The sequence below is a fragment of the Pipistrellus kuhlii genome, unplaced genomic scaffold (genome assembly GCF_014108245.1).
Source record: "Pipistrellus kuhlii isolate mPipKuh1 unplaced genomic scaffold, mPipKuh1.p scaffold_m20_p_10, whole genome shotgun sequence".
Classification (NCBI taxonomy): Eukaryota; Metazoa; Chordata; class Mammalia; order Chiroptera; family Vespertilionidae; genus Pipistrellus; species Pipistrellus kuhlii.
In genome coordinates, this window is record NW_023425405.1 from 32,902,759 (window position 1) to 32,927,656 (window position 24,898).

Genomic DNA, 24,898 nt, shown 5'->3' on the forward strand with positions numbered 1-24,898 from the left:
CCAATAATGTCAATTAGTAACCAAGACTCTAGATATACAATAGAATTTTGCTTGTGCTGAATGTTTTCTCCCTTATTCTAGCTTAAATATCTTGAATATATGTTTAACATAAAACTTATCCCCCAAAAGATGCCATCTTTGTTTGTAAGAGAAATTTATTTTAGTTTTTGTGCTAAAGCCAATTTTATTTTTCTCAGAATCATGGGACTGCAGTCCCACACAACAGAAGAGAAATTGTAATAATTTAAAAAACACATTTATATTAAATCTTTAACTCTAGTGGGAAAGAATGCTAAGAGTAATAGTGGGTTCACCACTTGGCAGTGTTGCTTTATTCTGATTTAAACGATTTTATTTACCCCTCCAATTGTGTTGCCTAAAAGAATAAGCCCATTATATAAAGAAAGCCATTTAAAGAATTTATGGGCATTACGTGAGCTGCTCTGCTCATCAGAACAAATGGAGAGCAGAATTGTCTGTGATTGTTGGAATCCAGAATTCTTGAACTTATGTCAAGGAGACTCCCCATCCACTAAATACCCAAATGTACCTCTGGCTGGAATGAGGTCCTCTGATATTAGAACCAATCAGAATCACATATTCTGGTTCCAGTTTAAAATAAAACAATCTCTGACTATTTTTTTTTTCTCTGAAGGTGGGGAAAACAGTAGCAAGAATGAGAATATTAACCATTTTTCTTTCAAAATATAATTCTGTCCTCCCCCTACCTCCAGTCATCGTCTTTCTTTTACTTTTACCAACATTTTTTAAGGTAAGCTTTTCTTTACTGAATTTTAGTTTGAAAGACTCTGAGTTTAAATTCTGTTGGTGTTTCCTGCTACTCTAGTCAGAACTCAGAGAATTATGGCTAAAGTATATCTTTAAAGTTAGTGTGTTGGCTTAGATACTGGCCAGGACATTTTCTGTTTGTTTGTTTATTTGTTTGTTTTCATTTTTTCCTACTTATTAATTAGTGATACATACCTACAGCTTCAGAATCTCTATTTCTATTATGTTTGTATGTCGGCAGCTTTAAGAAAAGCACCAACAAAAGTTCACTATTAATGCAAGTTTATACCCCTATAGGTAAAATGTAGTTGAGCTCTATTAAAATATTTTTATATTTACTTATAAACTGTTTATTGTTTTAAGATATTTAGATATGCACTTTTTTTTTAAAAGCATAATATAATCGGTACTTGAAAAACAGGGCCAGAAAACAACTTTGGAATTTTTATTGTTTTTATAGGTAGCATATAAAACAGGTTGCATTCAACTCTCCATGGACTAAGGTTTAGAAATGAGGCTGAATTATTTGAAGATAATAAATTTTAGGCCCTGAAATATGCCTGGTACATTGCAGAAAATCTTGTTGGTTAAATCACTTGAGCCATCAAGTTTTTCTTAAAGTGTCTCGATATGCTTTTGACTGATACCATCTGTTATCTACTGAAAAAATTATTTTCCTTTGGAAAATATTCATCAAATTATAGGTGACACATTTGTTTGAGAATATACTAGACCATCTGGTTCCATAAAAATGTGTTTCTAAAAAATACTGCATCCCATCTCAGCTATACCGTTCGTATTTTTCAGAAGCTCTTTTGTTATACTCCCAAAACAGGAACACATGGTATTTTTCAATCCTGATTAAAAAGGCAAAGGAAAACATTTACAAAAGGTTGTTCTAAGTACCATGATATTATACTTCTATTCACTAAAATAATAAACAGATGACCAAAAGTATAGAGTGTGGAGAAGAAAAAGAGAAGTCATGATGGACCCAAAGCAAATTTCATATCCTGTATTAAAAAATAAAAACAACATTCAAACAAAGAGCTTCACAAAATTTCTCTGCGTATATGAGCTTTGGAGAAGCCCTCGGTATTTTTGTTATCAGTAAAACTAAACTTTCAGTTTATAGTTTTACTTCGATCCCTATTACCACCTTGCAGTTGCTACTTGGTGATATAAAAAGTTATTTATTTTCCTAGGGGTATTATTTATTTATTAAAATAATAAATGAGAAACCTCAGAATATAATCTCAGCTCTGATTTTCTATTTGATTTCAATAAACTTGTTGAAGGTCAAATTTCCCCCAAATATAAAATGAGCCAGTTTCTCACCAGAATAAAGTTTATCTAAATCAGACTAAAATTTCTTTTTAATGACAAGAGCAATTATTCTCAGAGATTCCCATTGTAAATTATTAACTCTGTCTTTTTCAGTTATTTTTTACAAAAATCTGGTATCGTATATCCTGACATAAAGATAGCATATGGCTGCTACATTTAAAGTACTGATTCTGAGAATGGAAGCTTACTGAACAGCAAGTGCTCAATTGTCCAAGGGGCACTTTAGATGAAATTCAGGGTGCATCAGAACGTTGCCAGCATAACATCTGAGAAGACAATAAAAAATCATCAAAAATAAGTGTTAGTTTGAGAAATGTACCTGTTAGGAGAACCCATGGAAATGCAGAGATCTCAAAATAAGTTCAAATCCATTTCAAATTCCCCAGTAAAGGTCAGGCCCTTTGCATCCACTCATATAATGGCAAAGACATAAATGATTGAAAAAAGGAGTGACTAAATAAAAACAATAACCCCTACTTTAAGTGTTGTAGAAAAGTTCTTCCATGGTTGTTTCTTAAAATGATATATTCCTCTCAGAGAGAAGAAGAGAGATTCTCCAAAAAAGAGACAACTGCATTTCAGTTAATAGTTAAGGTCTGGGTGACTAAGATGTAAAAACAAAAGGCAAATAGAAGGCATTAGGCCATCTTTAAGAAGCTGTTCTCTATTGAGACTGTATCATTATTCAAAAAATCTTAATTTTAATATGTTACTATTTTATTGATTATATAAATATTCAGTAATGAAATATTTATTTAAGTCACAATATTTAACCTTCCTAATTATGGTAATAACTGGACAAGTGAAATATCACAGTGTGGATAAAATGCAAGCAACATTTTACTTCATGCATGATTCTAATGTATTTTCTGAGGAGCAACCTAATTAATTAGAAATAACTTATATTTGTCTTATAGATCAGATAGTCATTAATTAGGCTTCTAATCAAGATGGTGGCATAGGTAAATGCAGTATTTGCATCCTCCCACAACCACATCAAAACTACAACTAAACTACAGAACAACCATCATTCAGAACCACATGAAATCAAGCTGAATGGAAGTTGTACAGCTAGGAATTAAGAAACCACATTGAGAACTGGTAGGAGGGTGGAGACACAGAACAAACTGGTCTCACACCCACATGTGGTGGGTAAACATGGCAGGAATATCTTGGCTGCTGTAGTCCCCCTTGAGGAGCAGGGGTCCCAGTTCCACACCAGGCCTCCCAGCCCAGGCTTCTACTGCCAGAGAGAGAATTTCCCATAATTTCTGAGTGTAAAACCCAGAGGGGATTCTGGCTGAGTGAGGTGGAGGGCTTCTGGAGTCCCAGGTTTTCCTCTTATGGGGCCCATGGAGAAACTTACTAGATTTCACTCCCTTTGAGCTTCAGTGGTAGAAAGGCACCAAAGACATACAGGGAGGAACTGAATTGGCTGGCATCAAGGCAAAAGCTGGAGGGGCAGTTTTCTGCCAGATGATAATGCAGGCAGAGGCCATTGGTCTTTTCCTGCGTCGCCCCCACACTCAGAGCCATCAAATGGATACCATACCTGAGTCTCCATCATCCTGGGTCACCCTGTTTGCCCTACTCTGGTGATTGTCTGAGATGCCACCCACCCAACTTTCAGGCCCACCTAAGCTGTTTCCAGTGGATCTTCCATACAAATGGCCTTTCTTGGCTTATGCTTTGGACTTTCCTAAAATCTCTCAAATAAGCAACATATGGTCTCAGTGTGCCCCATTCACTAAGTGGCCTCAGGCCTGACACTAACAGCAGCTGGCCCTGGTTTGCAGCTTGACCTTGCCTAGGTACCTCAAACCTAGCACAAGTAGCAGCTATCTGCAGGTCACTTTGTAACATATTCCATGTGCCCCATGGAAGAATACAGGTGGAATCTGACCTTGGCTTGCACTTCCTGGGAAGCCCTGGAGCCAGCACAACTTTTGGACAGCTTCAGACCACTTCAAAGTACCAGCCAACCCCCTCCACCATTGACACACTGAAAGGGAAGATTCAGTGGGCACCTGAGCTCTGCTGAAATGAGTCCTGCTGGGTGGGGTGAGGGGGTGGAGGGTAGAGGCACTGTACAGCTAATACTCCATAGTGGTGGTTGGTGGTCTCAGACAGTTCTTACAACCAAATTAGCCTGGGATAAATTCCTCCTATTGATATACCAACAGCAATCAAGGTTCACCTACAATAGGAAGAGTATACAACCCACATGAAGAAGCATACCTGAATCATCTAGTTCGGGTACACCAGGAGGCTGTGCTACTGGATCCTACAGAATACTTGCTACATAAGGCCACTCTACCAAGACGAAGAAATATAGAAACTCTACCTACTACTTAGAAACAAATACAGGGAGGCTTCCAAAATGAGGAGACAGAGAAACATATCCCAAATGAAAGAACAGAACAAAACTCCAGAAAAATAACTAAACAAAATGAAGGAAAACAATCTTCTAGATGCAGAGTTTAAAATACAGGTTATAAAGAAGCTCATTGAACTTAATGAGAACTTCAACAGCATAAAAAGGAATTGGAAACCATAAAAAAGAACCAGTCAGAAAGGAAGGAAACACTAACTGAAATGAAGAATCATTTACAAGGAATCAACATAGTAGATAGAGATGAGAATCAAAGCAGCAATTTGGTATATAAGGAAGCAAAAACTACCCAATCAGAAGAGCAAAAAGAAAAATGAATTTAAAAAATGAGAATAATGTAAAGAGCCTCTGGGACAACTTCAAGCTACCAACGTTCACATCATGAATGTACTGGAAGGAGAAGAGAGAGAGCAAGAAATTGAAAACCTACTAGAAAAAATGACAGAATACTTCCCTATAATGGGGAAGGAAATAGGCATGCAAGTCCAGGAAGTACATAGAGTCCCAAACAAATGAACCCAAAGAGTCCAAGACATACCATAATTAAAATGACAAAGTTTAAAGACAATGAAATAATCTTAAAAGCAGCAAGCAAAAAGTGAACTACCTACAAGGGAGTCCCAAAAGACTGTCAGCTAATTTCTCAACAAAAACTTTGCAGGTCATAACAAATTGGCAAGAGTATTAAAAATGATGTAAAGCAAGAATCTACAACCAAAAATATTATATCCAGCAAGCTATCCTTTAAAATTGAAAGCCATATAAAGAGCTTCCCAGACAAGAAAAAGCTAAAGGAATTTTCCACCACCAAACCAGTTTTACATGAAATGTTAAAGGGTTTTCTTTAAGAAGAAGAAGGAAAAAAAGATGAAAAATATAACCAATAATATGGCAATAAATACACATATATTAACAATATCATCTAAAAGCAAAATCAAGGAGCAAGCAGAACGGAAACAGACTCATGGATTCAGAGAACATTTTGACGGTTGCCAGATGGGAGCAGGGTTGGGGGAATGGCTGAAAAAGATGCTTTAATATATAAAACTATATTGAATTAAAATATTGAATATATTAAATACTGTTCTGATAAACTTCAATCAATGTTACAAATTACCTAAATCCATTGAGTTATTTTATTTACATTATCTGAGTAAAATTTTAGGGCTAAGTGTTTAAATACCAAGTAGATTTATTGTTCTTTAATGTCGACTTGAATTGCAATTCTAAGACCCTTAATTAACTTCAAGACTTCAGACTTAATTAACTTTACGACCTAAGGCTTGGAAATGTTTAAGTAATTAAACCAAATAGAAACTTCTCTTTGCAACAGAGGATATGGCAATACTTTCAAACAAATATACTTGATCACCATTCAGTAATTTTTATTTTTGTACACTTGTTTATTTGTAAACATGTTAGTTCTTCTTAATATTTATTTTAAAAGGATAAAATTGGTGGGGTGAAAATATTGTCTTAAATGTGTTTATAAGAATAATTCCATTTTAAAAGTAATGATTCAAATTTAAGTAATATTTTATTGTGTAGTGTATGTCTATATATTTAAAATAAAAATATTTATAGGTAGTAAGATTAGATTTAAAATAAGCTATGCATAATAAGGAAGCACTGATTGTTAATAAAGAAAATCAGTCTTAAGTGTACCGCCTGTTCTCAATACAAGGCTGTACAAAGATATTTTTTTTCATAGTCTACCTCAATGATAGAACATTTTTGCCTAACTGCTATGTATGTACACTGTTAAAAAGTTTTTTTTTTTATTTGAGCTGTTTTAATATATTTCATAACTACAAACAATTATAAGCAAACAAACAGAAAAATAAGGGATTTCTCTATAAAGTCAACATTCCTTTGGTAGTTATAATGTATTGCTATGATTTATAACACAAACAACACTGTGGCCATTTATTGATTTTATCCAACAAACTTTTTATTGTTTATATTCTCCAGATAAAAACCCCAAATTTCAAAACCAACCATGTGTTTTTTAAATATTAAAACAATGTCTGGTACTCCCCTGAAGCACAGGCTATCTCTTGTAACAGAGATATAAACTCTGTCAACAAACTAAGAATAGGAGGGAACTTCCTCAGGCTGAAAAAGGGCATTTATGAAAAACCTATAGATAGCATCATGCTTAATGGTAAATGTTTTCACCTTAATATCAAGAACAAGACAAAGATGTCTGTTCTCCCCATATCCTTTCAACATTGTACTAGAAGTAAGAACAAAAATAAAAGCCCTATTAGAGAAGAAGGGGTAAAGCTCACTATTCACAAACAATTATAATGTCTGTGTAAAAAAAATTCAATGAAGGGAGGAAGGGAGGAAAGTAGAGAGAAAGAAAAATGAAATATTGAAGGCAAAGGGAAGTGAAAAGTAGAGGAACAAGGGGAGGAAAGAGAGGAGAAGTTGAGGAAGAAGGAAGTAAATAGGAGGGGAAGGTGAGGAGAACAAAAGAGAGTGAATGGAGGGAAGGAAAGAAAAGGAAATTCTGGGACAATAATGCAGCCTGGCTTTTTAAAAAATCTCTGAATATAAGTTGATTCTCTGTTCTTACTATATAATGACTAGTTTTATTAAGTAAACAGCAAGAGTCGTGATCAACAACTTTAACTGGACTGAGGTAAATAAACTAGATCACATTGAAAAGAGCATAAATAAAATAAAAGCTTTAGCCCACAGACTATATGGAACAGCTAAGACTAATTCTGGGTTGCTATCGGATTTTTCTTGGAAATATTACTATTATATACAAAAAGGAATGTCAGTGTATTGTAATGAAACATTGTGGATGACCTGGTAAATATGACTCCATTTAAAAAATGTAAAAGTGGTTACCTAGACAAAAAACTTAATACAAGATCTTAGTACAACTGTGTAATGAGAACCTGCTTTTTGATTGAGACAGACCTGTGAAGATTGTCAGTCAAAAGGAGGTCTTTAAACTAACACCTGTCCACAATCTGCTCTGAGACAGAATATTTTATGTTATATAATATAAAACCTCGTCCCAAGAAAAAGTGGTATTCTTGATTGACTACACAAGCAATTTCTGATAGATGTTAGCTGAATTAAAACACCTTCAAAGCAAGTAACCAACCCAACCCAGTGGTCTGTTATTAGACTGTGAACTAAATTTCATTTTGGATCTCAACACCCTTTTCTCTAAGAATGTCTCTATCAAGAGAGAAATCCTCGACATGGCCTGCTATTTCATAAATCTGTAAAATCCTTAAAATGCATACATAATTAATTACTTTGTCATTTAATAGTATTTTGTGCATGAGGAGCATAAATTGTAAATTTTTAACAGACATTTAAAAAACAACAACACTGAAGATAAACTGCATTCTTGTTGCCTAAGAATAAAACATCAAAATAATCATTACATTAGCCACTGGTATGAGGAAAAGATAATTCCAGGATTATCAGTAACATGTTGTGTGACATGACAACTACCCCTGAGGTGACATGGAACATATGCCTCAATGGGGAGAATCAGGACAATGACTAATTCGTGGTGAGTAGAGAAAATTGGGAAAAGCCTGCTGGTGTTTAAAGTTCTGAGCAAGATTAAATATTGCAAATGTCTTAGGGGTGTCAGGGAAAGTAGTCAGGAGATAGCATGTTACATAAGCATGGTGGTTAAGAAAGGAGAAGACTCAAGACAGATATGAATTTCAGCTATAAGGCAATAAAGAAAGTGACGCCTTTCTATTGTATATATGAGTTTGTGGAATTTCTTCTTGTTGTAGAACATACCATTCCTATTCAATACTGCTTTCTAGACTAACTGAACTTCTTCCCCCTCTCCTATTTAGCCTATGTTTTTGGCACATGCTTCCTTCACACTCCAAAAGTTCTTCTCAACTTCCTATCCTAATTACGTGTCTTGAGCTACCACAGACAACCAGCAAATGGCATTGCACAAACTAAGTTATTAGCAAAGTAAGTCAGCTCCATGTACACTCCTTACAAACATGATCTGCTCTTAAGTCTACTGACTTCTTTTCAATTGTTAGGAACTTTTTGTATTATTCTGGTTTTATTAATAACTAGAGGCCCACCCTAACCAGTTTGGCTCAGTGGATAGAGCGTCAGCCTGCAAACTGAAGGGTCCCAGGTTCGATTCTGGTCAAACACATGTACCTTGGTTGCAGGCACATCACCAGTAGAGGATGTGCAGAAGGCAGCAGATCAATGTTTCTCTCTCATCGATGTTTCTTACTCTCTATTCCTCTCTTCCCCTCTGTAAAAAAAAATCAATAAAATATAATTAAAAAAAAATAACTAGAGGCCCAGTGCATGAAAATTCACTCACCCAAACCTGTCCCCTATCACTGTCCAGGAGCCCTCAGGGGCAAGAGGTGACTGGCGATCAGGGGAAGGCAATGCATCATCACACTTCTGCTGCTGCCACTGCCAGCAGCACAAGGCTCGGCCATGGGGTTGGGCAGCTGACACCCAAGGCTTGCCTGCACCTCAGGTTAGCCCTGAGTGGCTGGACAGCTGCCATCCGACGCTTATCTGTGCCTTGGGCTGGCCCTGGAGGCTGGGGAGCTGAGGGGACTGGGGGACTACCATCTTGTGCTTTTGGGTGCCACCATACTTGAGGACATGGCAGCCAATTAGCCTATTCCCTCCTTATTGGCTGCAGGCACTGCCATTTTTTAGGGTGAGACAGTCAATTAGCACATTCCCACATTGGCTGTGGGTGCCGCCATCTTTGCGATGGTGTGAAGGCCAATTAGCATAGTCCCTCTTTATTAGCTAGGATGTAAAACTAATGCCCTGTCACAAAATCAAAGAGTAGATGTGAATGTGAAGAGTTTGTTATAGCAATGCCACTGAATTCTTTGTATTATTTCTGAATTATACACCAAACCAAAAAAGTCAGGTATAAATTTATCATTTTTTAAAATTCTACTTAGACTTCCCTTTGGTTGAAAGAAAGCAATTAGGAATCACCCAAATTATGAGACTATCTGTTACCTGGAGATTAGAATGTTTCACTTTCTAAATTTGGTCTCTAATATTTCCAGTTGAACCATTTTCAGTGCCTCAGAAGTTTTTATATCTTACAGCAGTGAATTAGATTAAAATAGGCAGGAGATAGGTTTTGTTCTTAAAAAAAAAAGTAGCATAAAGATTATCATTAAAAGGGAGTTGGCAAAGAATCTGAATGATGGATTCTCAAGCAGACCAATTTTAAAAAAGAGTTTAAATGGAAACTGGACTGAAAGTAGATTTCTCTTAAAACTGTCCATGTTTATATCCCTTTTGGAGAATTTATATTCCAGTTTGAAGAACAATACTACACATCATTCTAGAACTAGGGTTAGAAGAGTAAATAAGACAAACTTTCTGACCTCAAAAAAATTGCATTTAAGTCTGAGGACACAGATTTTTAGAAAGGTGTGTAGATATGTAATCAAACAAGATAATTTCAGATAATAGTAAGTGCCAAAAAGCATTTAAAGAGGGGTGAAAGGGTGGTCAATAAAAACTTCTCTGAAGGGATGACTTTTGAACTGAGACCTGAAGGATATAAAAGGAACATGCATAAATAAGAAGATATATCATGAATAAGCTCTGAAGCAAGCCAACAATTAATACTCCATTAAATTTGGGGGCATAATGGAGGTCATGGTCATTTTGACAAGGGCAGTTTCAGTGAAGTGATGGAGTGGGATTAAAAGTAAACAGGAGGTATGAAACAAAGAGACAAACAGGAGAAATTGGATGGTAGCTAGATAGCAATGATGGGTCAAGAGAGGGTTTGTTTTTATTTTTGTTTTGTTTTAATAGGAAGAAAGCCCCAGAACACATGCATTCTCTGAGTAATGGCCTAGCCCATAATGAGAAATGATGATACAGTTGATACAGGAAAGAATTGAAGAGTCCAAAGATAGGAAAGGACATGTCTAAAAACCCCATGCAAGAAAAGAATGAGATCCAGATTTTTAAAATAACTTGGAACCACAAGATGCTAACACTTACACTTAACTCCCAGGGTTGGTGCATTGAAACAGCGATGGGAAGTGGCCTTGAGACACTGTGAAGAGTTGAAATCAGAGCAACTGGTCCAATTGATCCCAATGCAATTTATACTAAAGAACACATAGCAGCAGCTTTTGGGGAAATGTACTGGTAAACTGGCCCTTTAAAAAAAAAAAAAAAAAAAAAAAAAGGAAGAAGATAGGTAAGAAGGAAGGGAGAGAGGAAAGAGAAAAAGACAGACGAAAGGAGAGAGGGAGAAAGTAAAAGAAAGGAGGGAAAAAAGAAAGGGAGGAAGGAAGGGAGAACCAGAAATCTATTAATATCCAGACATTTGCACTTGCAGAATCTGTGTGGTATGACTATTTTGGAATGCTGGAGACTATTGAAGTATTGTACCTTTCAGAAGAAGGCTTGGGCAGTAAATGGCAGTCAATTTGGTCTATTTCCACTCTTAGCACAGTAGCAGCTCCCCTCCCCCTCCCTTGGCAGGGAGCAGTGAATATGTTCCCAAGCTTCCAGAGCAACCTGTGCATGGCTTGCAGGAAACTGGTTGGGCAATAAGGACCCTGCTGATTCTGATAAAGAAGTGCAGACTGAGAGGTGATTAGCCATTACTGTTGCACTTCCTCCAATTATTGCAAGTCCCTCCCTGGGGAGCTGAAGTGACTTCCAGGGGACCTAATGAACTAGTTCCCTCCTCCTCCCCATTTGATTTTTTTCCCTTTTCCTCCATTGGGAGCCCAAATTAAAGATTAGGACATTACATGTATTTTAAGAACTGCAAATATAGAAAAATTAGAAAATTACTGTGCATGTCCAGAAAAGGTACAGACTCTTAGAAGACCTTAAGTATATTCCTTAAGCCAGTGGTCAGCAAACCACGGCACCACATCTGGCTCTTTGGCCCCTTGAGTGTGGCTCTTCCACAAAATTCCACAAGTGGGCGCACATGTACAGTGCTACTGAAACTTCATGGCCCACACACAGAAGTCGGTTTTGGCCTGGGCGAGTCTATTTTGAAGAGTTGTTCTAATGCCAAGCCACACTCAAGGGGCCAAAGAGCCAGAAGTGGCTTGTGAGCCTCGGTTTGCCGACCTTTGCCTTAGGCTGATCTTTTCTCTGATGGAAATACTAGCACATCCTTTCTCTGTGTGTACTTAGAATCACTTGGTTTACAAAACAATGAAAAATATTTTTTAATTAATCTGTACTTACTAGTCAGTATACTACCAAGAATGAAGTAGTTTTTAAGTTACCAATAACCTTACATTTGCCATTGTGTAGAGCACATGTGTCAAACACAAGGCCCACGGGCCAAATCCGTCCCGCCAGGCCTTGCAATGTGGCCCGCACCGCGCTGTCATCACTGCACTCCGCTGCGTTTCCATCACAATGACAGTTTATGATTGTTCAGTAAACTATTCGGCCCGCGATTTAGGCTGGATTTTAGATTTTGGCCCCTTCTCTGATTGAGTTCGACACCCCTAGTGTAGAGGTTGTATTACACAGCATGGAGCAAAGGGTGAATATGAAATGAAAAGCAAAAAAAAAAAAAAAAAAAATGTTATTTTTAGTGTCTAAGATGCCTTTATTGATATGTTCTATCCTATATAATAAGAGAGGAATATGATAATTATCCATTATGCCCTTAGGCATAACGACCAACCTCATAACGGAGGGTGGGGCAGCAAACTACAAGTGGAAGGCAGAGAGCTACGGGAGGGGGAAGGGCAGCAAGCTATGAGGGGGTGAGGGGAGCTACAGGAGGGCAGCAGCGACCTACTGGCACGTGGATTTGTGCGCAGGGCTACTAGTTCCTATATAATTCATGCTAAATAAATATAATGTAGAAACTAGATAGCATAGTAACAAAGAATTGAAACTATTTTTTTTTTTTTTTTGGTCATCACTTGAATCTACAGTTCCCAGGTATAACTGACTCAAAAAGTATTGGGCCAGCTGAGGAGTTCTGAAAATGCTATACATATACACATTTGCCAAATAATCAAAACACTTCCAGCAGAGAGGGAGAAAGAAAAGCCTTTCTATTGAAAAACACTTTTATGACCCAGAACCATTGAACTAAATGACTTTCAAATAAAGATGTGAAACTTACAATAGATTCCAGTCACATTCAGTATGAGGCAAAGATTTACATGAAAGACTGCCTTAGGTGTATGAGCATTCAGATGAGAGAGATGTGCTCAGTGAAGGAGAGAACCCAAAACACTTTGCAATAGCACTGCTGTCCACTGCTGGAGCATGATGACTTCAAAAGGGATTGCAGAAAGACACACAATTTTGGAACAAATACTGATTGAGCAATGAAAGGGCAGAATAAAAGCGAGTCTCCATATCTATAAACCCATGTCACTATATCATTTCTGTATGGAAGATCCAGAGATGATGAAGTCACAGTATGTCAAAATTTGAAGTAACCTTATACCTATTAACAAATTTTCTTTCTTCATATTTTGTGTGATGATAGTTTATTTACCCAGTTGTGTATGTGTGCGTGCACACACACACATACACGCACACACTTGATTCTTCAGTGTTTTTCATATCCTCCATCTTTTATCAGTTCTATTGATTTACTGCTAGTCTGGGCATTACTTTCAATATGTGTATCTTGCCTAGGTCACTGAATTGATCTTCATTGTCTCCAGTGTTTCTCCTTTCGATCTATTCTCCACATTGCTGCCAAAGTAATCACTCTAAAATGAAAACCTGATTATATCACTTCCTTGATAAATATCTTTCAAAAATGTCCTAGTACCAACAGGGATAAAATCCAGACTCCTTGGCAGGACACAAAAAGCCAGCTTTGATAGGGAGTAACCTCCTGCCTGCCCATTCTTTCCCTAGATATTCCCTGGTCATCCTTCCAGACCCAGTTCAAGAATGATCTCCTCTGAATATTCATTTATTATGATATCCTTATCTGTATCAGGTTCCCTAACTGCAGCACTTGGCAATTCCTTTTGCCTTAGAACTTACCTTACTTCGTTGTAATTGACTGACCATCTCTCTTCATCCCTCCTATTCTGTGAGAACCTAAGGAAAGAAGCCATTGTCCTTTATTTTTGTATCCCCAGCATGGAACACAAAACATAATAAGCAATTAAAGTGTTTGAGAAAGAAAGGAAATAGGGAAGAAAAATAAAACAAAAAACAGGAGGGACAATTAAATAACTCTAAGAACATGTTAGCTCTAGAATTCTGTCTCCATGATCACATTTATTTGGGCCCAGACCTTCATGTCATACACATATAATGTACAGGCAGTGAAAGGTAAACTATCAAAACCAATAAGCAATTCTTCTGTTCCCCAACCCCAGGAGACACAATTCCCTTATAAAATCCCCCCCACACACACACACACAGGCAGCAAAGAGGCTTTAAGGTCAGAAAAACTTTTAGTAGTATAAATTCTTCAGCAAGCCATGAGAAACAGATTCCCAGGTGTATGCCAGGGAGATGGTTTTAGCTCCCACAGGAGCACTGGATCACCTCCCGCACTGCAGAAAGTCCTCAAAGCCAAATGCAAGAAGCGACACCTTTCCCCACACTAGAGGGCACTCTTGGAGCAGCAGTCCGCGTTTCCAAGCTTATGAAGATTTCTTTGTCTGGATTTTTTTTTTTTTTTTTTTTTTCCGTTCATATCAAGTTAAAATGTATCTTCTCTTATTCCTAGACTCGCTTAGGCAGATGTGTTTGTGGCTTCCTCTGTGGCATATCCATAACTCTTCAGGAGAGTATATCTCACTGTTATTATTATTGTTATTATATAAGTGTTGAGAGGCAATTCTCCATGGGTGTGTAGTATTTCCAACCATTTGAGCAAAGACACTGGCAGTTTTTGCTTCTAACATCTTTTTTTAAAGAATGTTTGTATATCAAAATTTCTTAGAAGACAAGAGTATCTCCCTTCAAGGGGGAAGAAGGCAGGTTTTTTCCTTATCTATCTTGATAATAAAGAGAATGTCTCCCACCAAGGTGAAGGTTAGACAGATTTGTTAGCAGATTCCTTTATAAGATTAGGAGCTTCATAAGCTTAGGGTTCCTCAACTCTGATACCAACTTCCTGCACTCACATCTACCTGAGCCACTTTACATCACCCCCAATCAATGTGGTGGGGGTAAGGAAGGAATCCATGAGAGCATGAAGTTCATGCTGTCTGCTGTTCTGTGGGTAACAAAGTCCTTCTCTTTGACCCAGGAATCTCATGTTTTATGTCAGCATCTGAAGAACTGAAGCAGACTCATTTGCTAGGCATTTCAGTAGAGTAAAATCTCAGACCCTTTTAGAGTTCCTGATAATGTGCGATGTACTGTGTGTGTATGTGTGTGTGTGTGTGTGTGTGTCCATGTGCTAAACTGATATAGTTTCTTCTGATTATGAATTCCTTTAGAGTAAGAATTGTATCCAATCTGTCCAGGTAGCTCTAAGACCTAGCCTAATTAAAATTAAAATAGATATTATCTGTATAGCAATATAATGAGTACATGGTTAGTAAAGGGTTAAGGGAAAACATACTACCTAACTTACATCTTTTCACCACTTAAGTTAAATTAAGTCAAATTAATGCTATTGTTTCCATTTTAAGAAATAGACTGTTGTCCATATATATTGTTTACATGACAATTACGATCCTAACCCCAACTCTCACATTATCATTCTATCCTCTTATCATAAATTTTCAACAACATGAATACATTCATTCCAAGTCCCCAAAACAGATAAAACTTACAAGTTTTGCTTAGTAAAAGTCTGTGCTTAGATGTAATCAGTGATAAAAATGTAATATTATCCCTTCCCCTATGGCATGGCTTGAGAGGAAGTGAGGAAAAAAAACCCTTCCTCAACATATATATTTAATGCCACAGATTTATAAAAGGGAATTGGAGTCTCATGGTAGATAAAGAATTTGGGCCATGATTTTTCTTCTCCCCACTCACCAACCCACCATCAATATTAAAAATCATGTCTTTTTGCAATAAAAAAAATGAGAACTTCTTATTAAAAATAGAATAATAAGAAAGAAAGGGTTTGGACCTGTGTTCCAGACAAAAATGTTACTTCTGAATTCTGTTCTTAGTGAACTTTGGACCCGTCCTTAGTCAGTCACCATTGCACTGTGGGTATGTCTGGAGAGATGACTCTGTGCACATCCAAAGAGTTAAAGCATCATAACTAATAAACATTGGGAGCCAAGTAGTTTGGCTGTGGGGCTTTCCCCTTCTGAGTGTGATACTAAAAAAGTATGTGTTCTAGTCATTGAAAGGAAACCTCAGGGCTGGACCAAACATCCAGAAAAGTGAGGGGTTCAATGGTGATAGCAATGGCATTTGCAGATGACACTTGAGAACCAGAAGGAAAATTTGAGCATTGTCTCTGTGAGTCTCCTGGGGCTACTGAGGCTGCTCTCACTGGCTTAAGGAGATGGATCTCCAATGAACCTGGAGGCGCCTAATTGATTGGATGTACCTGATAGATAAGCTATCTGGGGGTCAGCCTCAGGGGGGCAGACAAAAGATCTGAATTTCTATTTCTTCCCAGATAATTGATTCACGGGCATCCCAGGAGAGCCTTAAGAAGTTTGGGAAAGGCAACCTTGCTAGTCTACTGGGTGAGATTTTTAAAGCCAATGATATTTGGTCGTAAATACAAATTCAATTTCATTTTATCCAAAGGTTGTGAGCATAGGGGACATTTGGTAACAAAAATACCAAAGTACAAAAGATAAATTTCAAAGGAAAAGTCTACAGTTTGTCCTCTGCGAGACAGACTATCTGGGATGCTCTTTCATCACAGTTAGTTAAATGAGAGCTCTGGCAGTGCAATGACTCAGAGATAACAAAATAAAGTCGTAACATCAATATCCTCAAATGTTTGGGGATGTATTTGAGAACATAAATATTAAATGTTGAAAAAGGGATTCAGCCTGCCCTTCAAGCCCAGCCAGCTGGCTCTCCTCCATCATGCAGTGTCCTCTACGGTTATCCAAATGGAAAAAAAAAAAAAAAAAAAAACCCACAAAAAACAAAACTCTCAAGGAGCAATAGACTGCAGCACTTTTAGAAACAAAAGTTTTAAGTGTCCTGACTCTACCAGAATAGATAGAGAGCTTACCTGAGGGGAGCTATTACATATAAAGGACTCTGAGCACTTCTAACCAAATTAAGCATTCTATCCATTGTTGCCATTGATAGAGAAATTTCAGCAACTCATCTGATGGGGGGGGGGGGGGGGAAGGACTTGTTGTTAGTTAAGGCCCATTGGTTAATAATGCACTACAGTCATTTTGTTGATTACTCTTTCCAACAGGGCAGTTAAGGAGAGCCAATTGGAATGTGAAGAAAAGTTAAGAACATGAGCTCCAGACAGGCTTCATTGTTATCCAAGACTTCCATAAATAGGAAAGGAAAAGGGGAAAACAGTAAAGAGGCAGACTTCATGGATTTGACCTGTAACCTGGTAATAAAGCCATGTTAAAAATCTAAATTCCTTTCTGTAGTATGGTTGTTTCTACCAATTCCTTTCTGTAGTATGGTTGCTTCTACCTTTTCTTGGAAGTGCACCTCTCAACATTAAGTTAGATGACAGCCACTTAGGGGAATCTCTGAGCCCCACTTGAGTGTGCACTATTTCATAGAAGTACAGTGACATCTTAACTTAATACACTAAAGTGAAAATCCCACCAAGAGGTAAAAGGTGGGTTGATAGAGATAAATATTCCCTTAGCATGTATGATTAGCATCCCTGACTATTTTTCTTAAATTCGAAGAGCTATTATTAGAAGAGTGAAGCCCTGTGCCGTTAAGTGTGGCAGATGGCATATAGGAATGAGCAGTGTGCGATTTACAGTAAACAAATTCTTTATCTTTGATGGATCATGGGGAGAACTAAAACGATCTCCAATTCAATCAGGGAATCTGCTAGAAAACACTGACACGCCACGTTCACTAATGACAGTGAAATGTGTTAAAAAGCTACAATTATCCCAATGGATGGAACCTTTTCCCATGAAGATTAGAAAAAACAACCGGGTGTCATGGGCTGACAGCAGGATGCCATTTGTAAATGTGCCCCCAGATTGGGTGACACCTGTTCAGAGAAGAGATTCAAGTCTTCGGGGCCTTCCACTTGGTCTCCTCTCAAGACGGGTACACTTCTTAACAGTATGTGTGAATATGATTTCTTCGGCTGCTTTGTAGCAAATAGGAGGCAAAACTGTAGCTGGCTTTTCTGACCGTCTCAAAACAGAGAGGATCATAAGGCAGTGGGGAAGTGATTCCCACAATATTCATTAGGTTGGTTATCACCAAAGTAACGTTTCAAGTACTCTAGAGTTTGACTTCTAGCACCACAAAAAGGGAAAAGGAAGCATAACACAACTATTCTGAAACGCATTTTTCAAAATGAGTTGTTTGATCACATATGGAGAGGTGATGATGAAAATGTATTAGACTGTAAAACAATGATGTAATAATGTAAACTCACATGGTACATAGGAACCACCCAAATGCTCTAGAATGTGTCCTGTATCACAGCACTTCATGGGGTTTACTCATGGCTTGGGGCATATGAACCCACACAGAGGGACAGTGTGATGCTCTTAAATGACACCATGAGGGACTTGGATCAAAAGGGATCACTGCATTGGAGAAAGAGTTGATCTGGATAATCCCTTAAATTTGATCAGATACTGGGATGTATAAAAGAACACTTCGAATTTGAGGGAAGTGTCTTATCAAACACCCCCAGGTATCTGGAGGCCTAGGAAACTTTACTGGATTTGTATCATTTTTGTGTGTATAGTGACCTGTAAGATAGCAACTATCCAAGGAACCTCAGGCTAGAATTTCAATCTGTCAATTTAAGCCAGTTCTATGAATGCCTTAAGCATCCTTGGGTATACCAGGCAAATTCTGGAGTATAAGACTGCAGACTCCTAGAAGTGGGATTACTGGGTCAAATGGGAGTTCCATTTTTAGTTTTTTTTTGTGTGTGTGTGTGTGTGTTTTTTTAGGAGACTTCATACTGTTCTCCACAGTGGCTGCATCAGTCTGCATTCCCACCATCAGTTCTTTTTTCTCTGCATCCTCTCCAGCACTTGTCATTTGTTGATTTGTTGATGATAGCCATTCTGACAGGTGTGAGATGGTACCACATTGTTGTTTTGATTTGCATCTCTCAGATGATTAGTAACTTGGAGCATTTTTTCATATGTCTCTTGGCCTTCTGTATATCCCAAGAATATATGAATTAGAAAGAATTAGAAAAAATATATGCACCCCTATGTTCATAGCAGCACAATTTACAATAGCTAAGATTTGGAAACAGCCCAAGTGCCCATCAACAGATGAATGGATTAAAAAAAACTGTGGTACAACTACACAATGGAATAGCACGCTGCTATTAAAACACACACACATACACACACACACACACAAAAAAAAAAACCACCAAAAAACAAAACAAAAAATGCCTCTTACCATTTGCAACAGCATGGATGGAACTGGAGAGCATTATGCTAAAGTGAAATAAGCCAGTCTGGGAAAGAAAAATATCACATGATCTCACTCACTTGTGGAATATACTGAATAACAAAATAGATCCAGAGAATCGATCAGACCATCAAACCTCAGAGGGAAGGCAGGGGAGGGTGGGAGGCGGGTGTAAGAGATCAAAGGACTTGTATGCAAGCATATAAGCCTAACCAACAGACACATACAGTAGGGGGTGAGGTACTGTGCTGAGGGGTAGGAGTCAGTGGGAAGAGGTCAATGGGGGGAAAAGAATACATCTGTAATAGTTTCGAAAATAATGATTTTTTTTAAATGTTGAATTAAAAAAAAAAAAGACTGCAGACTGCCTTGGAATCATGAATCCCTCATTTTAAGATGAGAGAATGAGAAATCACTATAACTAGGAAGGGGAAATGTCCCTCTCCTAGGGAAAATGTAACAATATATTATTTAAAAGACTAATTTGTAAAGCAGAACTAGGAGTTGTTTGACCCCACTTACTGACCACAGGCTTTATCCTGAAAGGAATACCGGCTTTGTGTTGGGGATCAGCCTTGCTAAGCCTGCATAAATAGCTATCAGGTGGACCTCATGACCACAGTTTGTTAATGTTGTCATTGTTTTCTTTTTAAAGATTCGTATTATATAAGAAGTAGTGGAGGAAAAAAATGAATACATTTTAATTCATTGGATCTATAACTTTTAGAACAAGAGAATTTCATTTGGAACTTGGTCTTAGAATTTCACTTAAGAATTCTGGAGTTTAATTCCTTTGTGTTCTTAGTCTTTAAACTGTCCTTTTCCCCTGGCGATTTGATAATAGCCTAGCACAGATATTCAAATTTGGGGCACCTCTATATGGTGACATTTTGTTTAGGGAATATCCTCTGGTGAGCACTAGTAGACCACGTGTCTAGAGCTAATATGGGAGGAAAACAGAAGAAGGTGATCTCTAACCAAAGGATAGAGCAAGATCCTGGATTTAATTTAAGGAGCATAGCAATTTCACTTATTTTTAGAGCCTCTAGACCAGTGGTTCTCAACCTTTCTAATGCCACGACCCTTTAATACAGTTCCTAATGTTGTGGTGACCCCCAACCATAAAATTATTTTTGTTGCTACTTCATAACTGTAATTTTGCTACTGTTAATGAATCATAATATAAATATCTGTGTTTTCCGATGGTCGTGACCCACAGATTGAGAACCACTGTAGAGCCTAAGATCATCAAGCTGTTGAGCACCTGCAATGTGGCTATTCTGAATTGAGTTGTGCTATACGTGTGAAAAGCATGGATTTCAAAGAGTAAGTACCAAAAAAAAAAAAAAAAGTAGAATATCTCCTTAATAATATTTCATATTAGTTTCATGTTGAAATAACATTCTGGAAATATTGGTTAAATTAAACTCATTATTAAAATTAATTTTCTAGGTTTTTTTAATTTTTTAAAAATAGAAATACTAGAAAATTTAAAATTGCATATGTGCTTGGCATTATATGTCTGTTGGACAGGTTTTGGGGCAGCAAATGGTCATACATCTATATATTATATTATTATGGTGTTAACAATGATACATATACCTAGTCCTTAAAAACAATAAAATCTTTATTTTCACAATATAAGTTTTAGCTAAATGCCTGGCACAGTGCTGAGTAATTTGCATATATTATTTTATTCCATCTTAATTATCACTCTATGAAGAAAATATTAGAATCCTTATTTAACAAATGATGATATATACCAAAAAGTTAGGTAGTTTTCTACAAGTTTATATGCCTATCATATGCCAGAGCTAGATTTGAAACACAGATCCTTTTGTCTGCCAAGAACTACTCTCCTATCACCTTGCTGTTGACACCCCATCCTTCCCACCTTCTAGCTATTCAAAAGAAAGGTTATTAAATAAATCTACACCATGTAGATCATTATAAACTCTTTGTTTTCATCTATATGTTATATTTTTTTTCTATTTTTCTCTTTCAGAAAATTACAGTATTTAGCATAAGTTACATTATGACTTACTGTTTCAGGTTGTCAAAGTCAACAACTGATTGGGATTTTTGGAATGAGACATTTTTATCTAATATGATTTCTGAAGCAAAAGCAATTCTCTATAGGTTTTATCTTTTAGGTTAGTTTCTCATATCTAATCTAACTTTGACCTATTTTAAAACATAGCTATTTAAAAAATATATATTTTATTGATTGTTTACAGAAAGGAAGGGAGAGGGAGAGTTAGAAACATTGATCAACTGCCTCCTGCACACCCCCACTGGGGATGTGCCCACAACCAAGGAATATGCCCTTGACTGAAATTGAACCTGGGACCTTTTGGTCTGCAGGCAGATGCTCTATCCAATGAGCCAAACTGGTTTCGGCGCTATTTTTTTTTTTTTTAACATATATCGATATTTATATTGACTTCAGAAAGGAAGAGAGAGAAACATCAGTGATGAGAAGGAATTACTGACTGGCTGCCTGCTGCATGTTGGACTGAGCCTGCAACCTAGGCATGTGCCCTTGACCCAAATCAAACCTGGGACCCTTTGGTCTGCAGGCCAACGCTCTATCCACTGAGCCAAACCAGCTAGGGCAAACATAGCTATTTTTAAATTTTCTATAATAACCAACTGACTATCAGATCCATTTGGAACCTCTGATCCAGCATAGACAAGGCCATATTTTCTATATATGTACAGGTGGTCAAATAATTTTCTATGTGTAAAAGTTTAAGAGCTGTATTTTTAAGTTCTGAAATATTAATAATTTCTGGAACATTTTGTTAATTTATGGGGACATCTGGAAAAACTATATATTTTTATTAGTAGGTACTGGGATTTCCAGAGCATTTGAAACCATACACAAATGTCCAGAAAAAAATTAATTGTACTTTTTTAGGTTCAAAATAAATACCAAAATAAGTTCATTAATTTGGGCTTTGTGACAGATTTTTACCCAAAGTCTAGTTCTTTTTTAGCGTCTGGAATTATGTCAATTGTAGATTAATCTGTCTCAGATTCATGTTCATCCATAACAGTACTACCCTTGCTATGCACTCAGGTTAGCCATATGCAATAATGGGCCTATAGCATTAAGGGCTATGTTGAAAAGTTACGACATTAACAAAAGTCCTCACAACCTCTGAGCACATAACCCACATACCTCAGTGTATATGTGGTATAACTCTGTATTGGTAGGGGCCTGGGGTCTGAGAAAGACTGGCATTACAGGTAGTCTTTTGGAATAATAAATTCAGTGTATTAAATTCTTCTAAGTAGTTTTATTTGAATACTTTTAAAAGTAAAGTAAATGATATCTAAAGAGTCCCATAATAGCCTCCAAGGAGAGAGATAAAGATTGGTCCCATCCTAAAGAAGAGCACAGAATAACAGCGCAGTTGAGAATAATAGACTCTCAGACTTCAAATGCAGGACTTGTTGCTATAAACTCCAATAATCTAAGGAGGTTTTGAGGTCTTAGATGGGAATGGGCATTGGGAGTGGGAAGCTAAGAGAACCTCAAAAGTAAAAAACATGAAGGTAGGAAAAAGAATTGCATTTTCTAAGAAAACTAAAAGATAAAGTTCATTGGGGTAGGGTGTGAAAGAAATGAAAGGGAAATTGGATAATAGAACATTTTGGCTCTAGTTTATATTGTGAAATAACTTGAATGCCAGACTAAGAGTTTGGATATTATCTTATACTGAGAGCCCAGTGCACAATTCTAAATCGCATGGTGCCGCCCACCCTCAAGTAGTTGGTCTGGCCCTGCCACACTCCCCAGGCCCTGCAGCAACTGCAGCCACTGCTGGTCCAGCCTGCCTCCCTCTAGGGCCCTTGAATTAGCCATGGCTGCTGCTGATCAGGCCCTCCCCCAGCACAGGTGCACTGAGGACCCTGCTGCCCTGCCCCCAACGCTGCGCGCACAACTTCCTCCTGTCCAGTTGACCCGTTATGGCATCCTGGTTAATTAGCATATTTATTAATATTAAAGAACTTTATGAAAAATGATGAGAACAGATTAGCTTCATAAGGTTCTGAACGAATGAGCTCAAAGTGAAGAAAAGGGTATGCAAGGCACAGGATAAAACAAGCACTGACAAAACTATGCCTCTGGTGAGACATACGGAGGTGGGGTAAAGCCAAATTGAAACTAGAAGACCAAGCCTGGAAGTTTAGAAAGACTTAGGTCTGGGTAAAAAATACAGAGAATATGGACATGGCAAGAGGAGGGTAATCTAGAGGAAGATCCCCAAACCCACTAATTCTGAGTTAACAGTACCACGAACAAGACACTGAAGCCACTCAAGGCTGTGGAAGGGATTGTGGAGTGTGAGGTATGTTTTCTGCCAGCTTTACCAAATTAAAGCAATATGAACAGTCAAAAATGGCTGAAAATTAGTTATTATTTATAAGATTTATTTACCTCTTATCTTGAATGACTTCCTGATTCTAGTTATATAACGAAGTGATTTTTTCCCCCAAGAGAAATCCCAAATAATTAGGCAAACAAACATGCATGCAGAAGCAAAGAGATTACTAAAGGCATTGATCCTCCCAATGTTAAAGATACCTGAACTCATAGTAACTTTACTACTTTGTTACCAATTGGATTGCACCGTTGCTTTGACATGGCAGAATTTCTCACAGCAGGTATGGTTCACCTTGAACTTGGATTTTTAAAAACATATTCAGCAGTTCTAAAAAAAAAAAACAAAACTCATTTTTATTCCACATTGCTTTTATATTGTACACCAAAGTATAGAAAGTGGGAGAACTCATAGTTTATGGACTGGTATTGATTTATTGATTCCTTTAATGTTTTATTGTTTAACCAAGATTATTGTTTAGTTGTCTTTAAGTTATTTCAACCATATGATCTTGCAAGAAGTATGTAAAGACTTGATTTGGGAAAGATTCATTTGGGAGGCTTGGTTCTTTATTTGGCCATGTCCTCAAAAGTAATCATTTTTAACAGGTTGGGGTCTATGTACCTTTCTGCTTTTTATCTAAAATTGCTTCCAAAGGTCTTGTTCCAGGTCAAACAAGCTCAGAAACAATTGAGACTTGGGAACTTTAAAAGTATTATAACTTGACTAATGCTTGATGACCCTTTACGATACATTTTAATAGTCAAGAAAATGACTTTCACTTTTTTTCTTCCTGACCCACCTCTACACCACAACTATAATAGAGATACCATGAACTGTATACTCTATCTTGATTCACTTGGGAAAGTAAAAGTACATAAAAAAATGTTCTAAGATAAACGGACTACTATTACTAGCACCACAGCTATTAGTATTATTTATAATTGTGACTGCTTTCTAAAAGGAGCCCCTTGCCAAAGGGATCATAAAAGCTACCGATTTTTGCTTCGGTCAAAATAAGCTTGTGGATATTAATGTCTCCTTTTGTCACATCTTTTTATTTTATCCAGCAGCGGTGAGAGAAAAGCTAAACTAGGCAGAACAAATAGAAGTTCTGTGACTTGTGTGACAGAAAATTCCCCCAGGTGAAAGCTTCAAACAGCTGTAATAAATCTTGATTTAGGAAAGTATAATATTTCATGATAAAAGATATTTCATTTCCCTAAGCTGCTGTGTTGCACATGCCTGTAATATAAAGAGCAAGAAACATGAAATTTTTATTGGCTGATAAAATTAGGCTGATAGTTACTTATGATTTGAAAAGGACAGTAAGCTAATTTGTAAAATTAAGACTATAAATTGTAGGACGGTATTAGTATGTATATTATAGGGTTTTTAAGAAGATCGAGAGATAATAACAAAATAGAAACAGACTCACAGA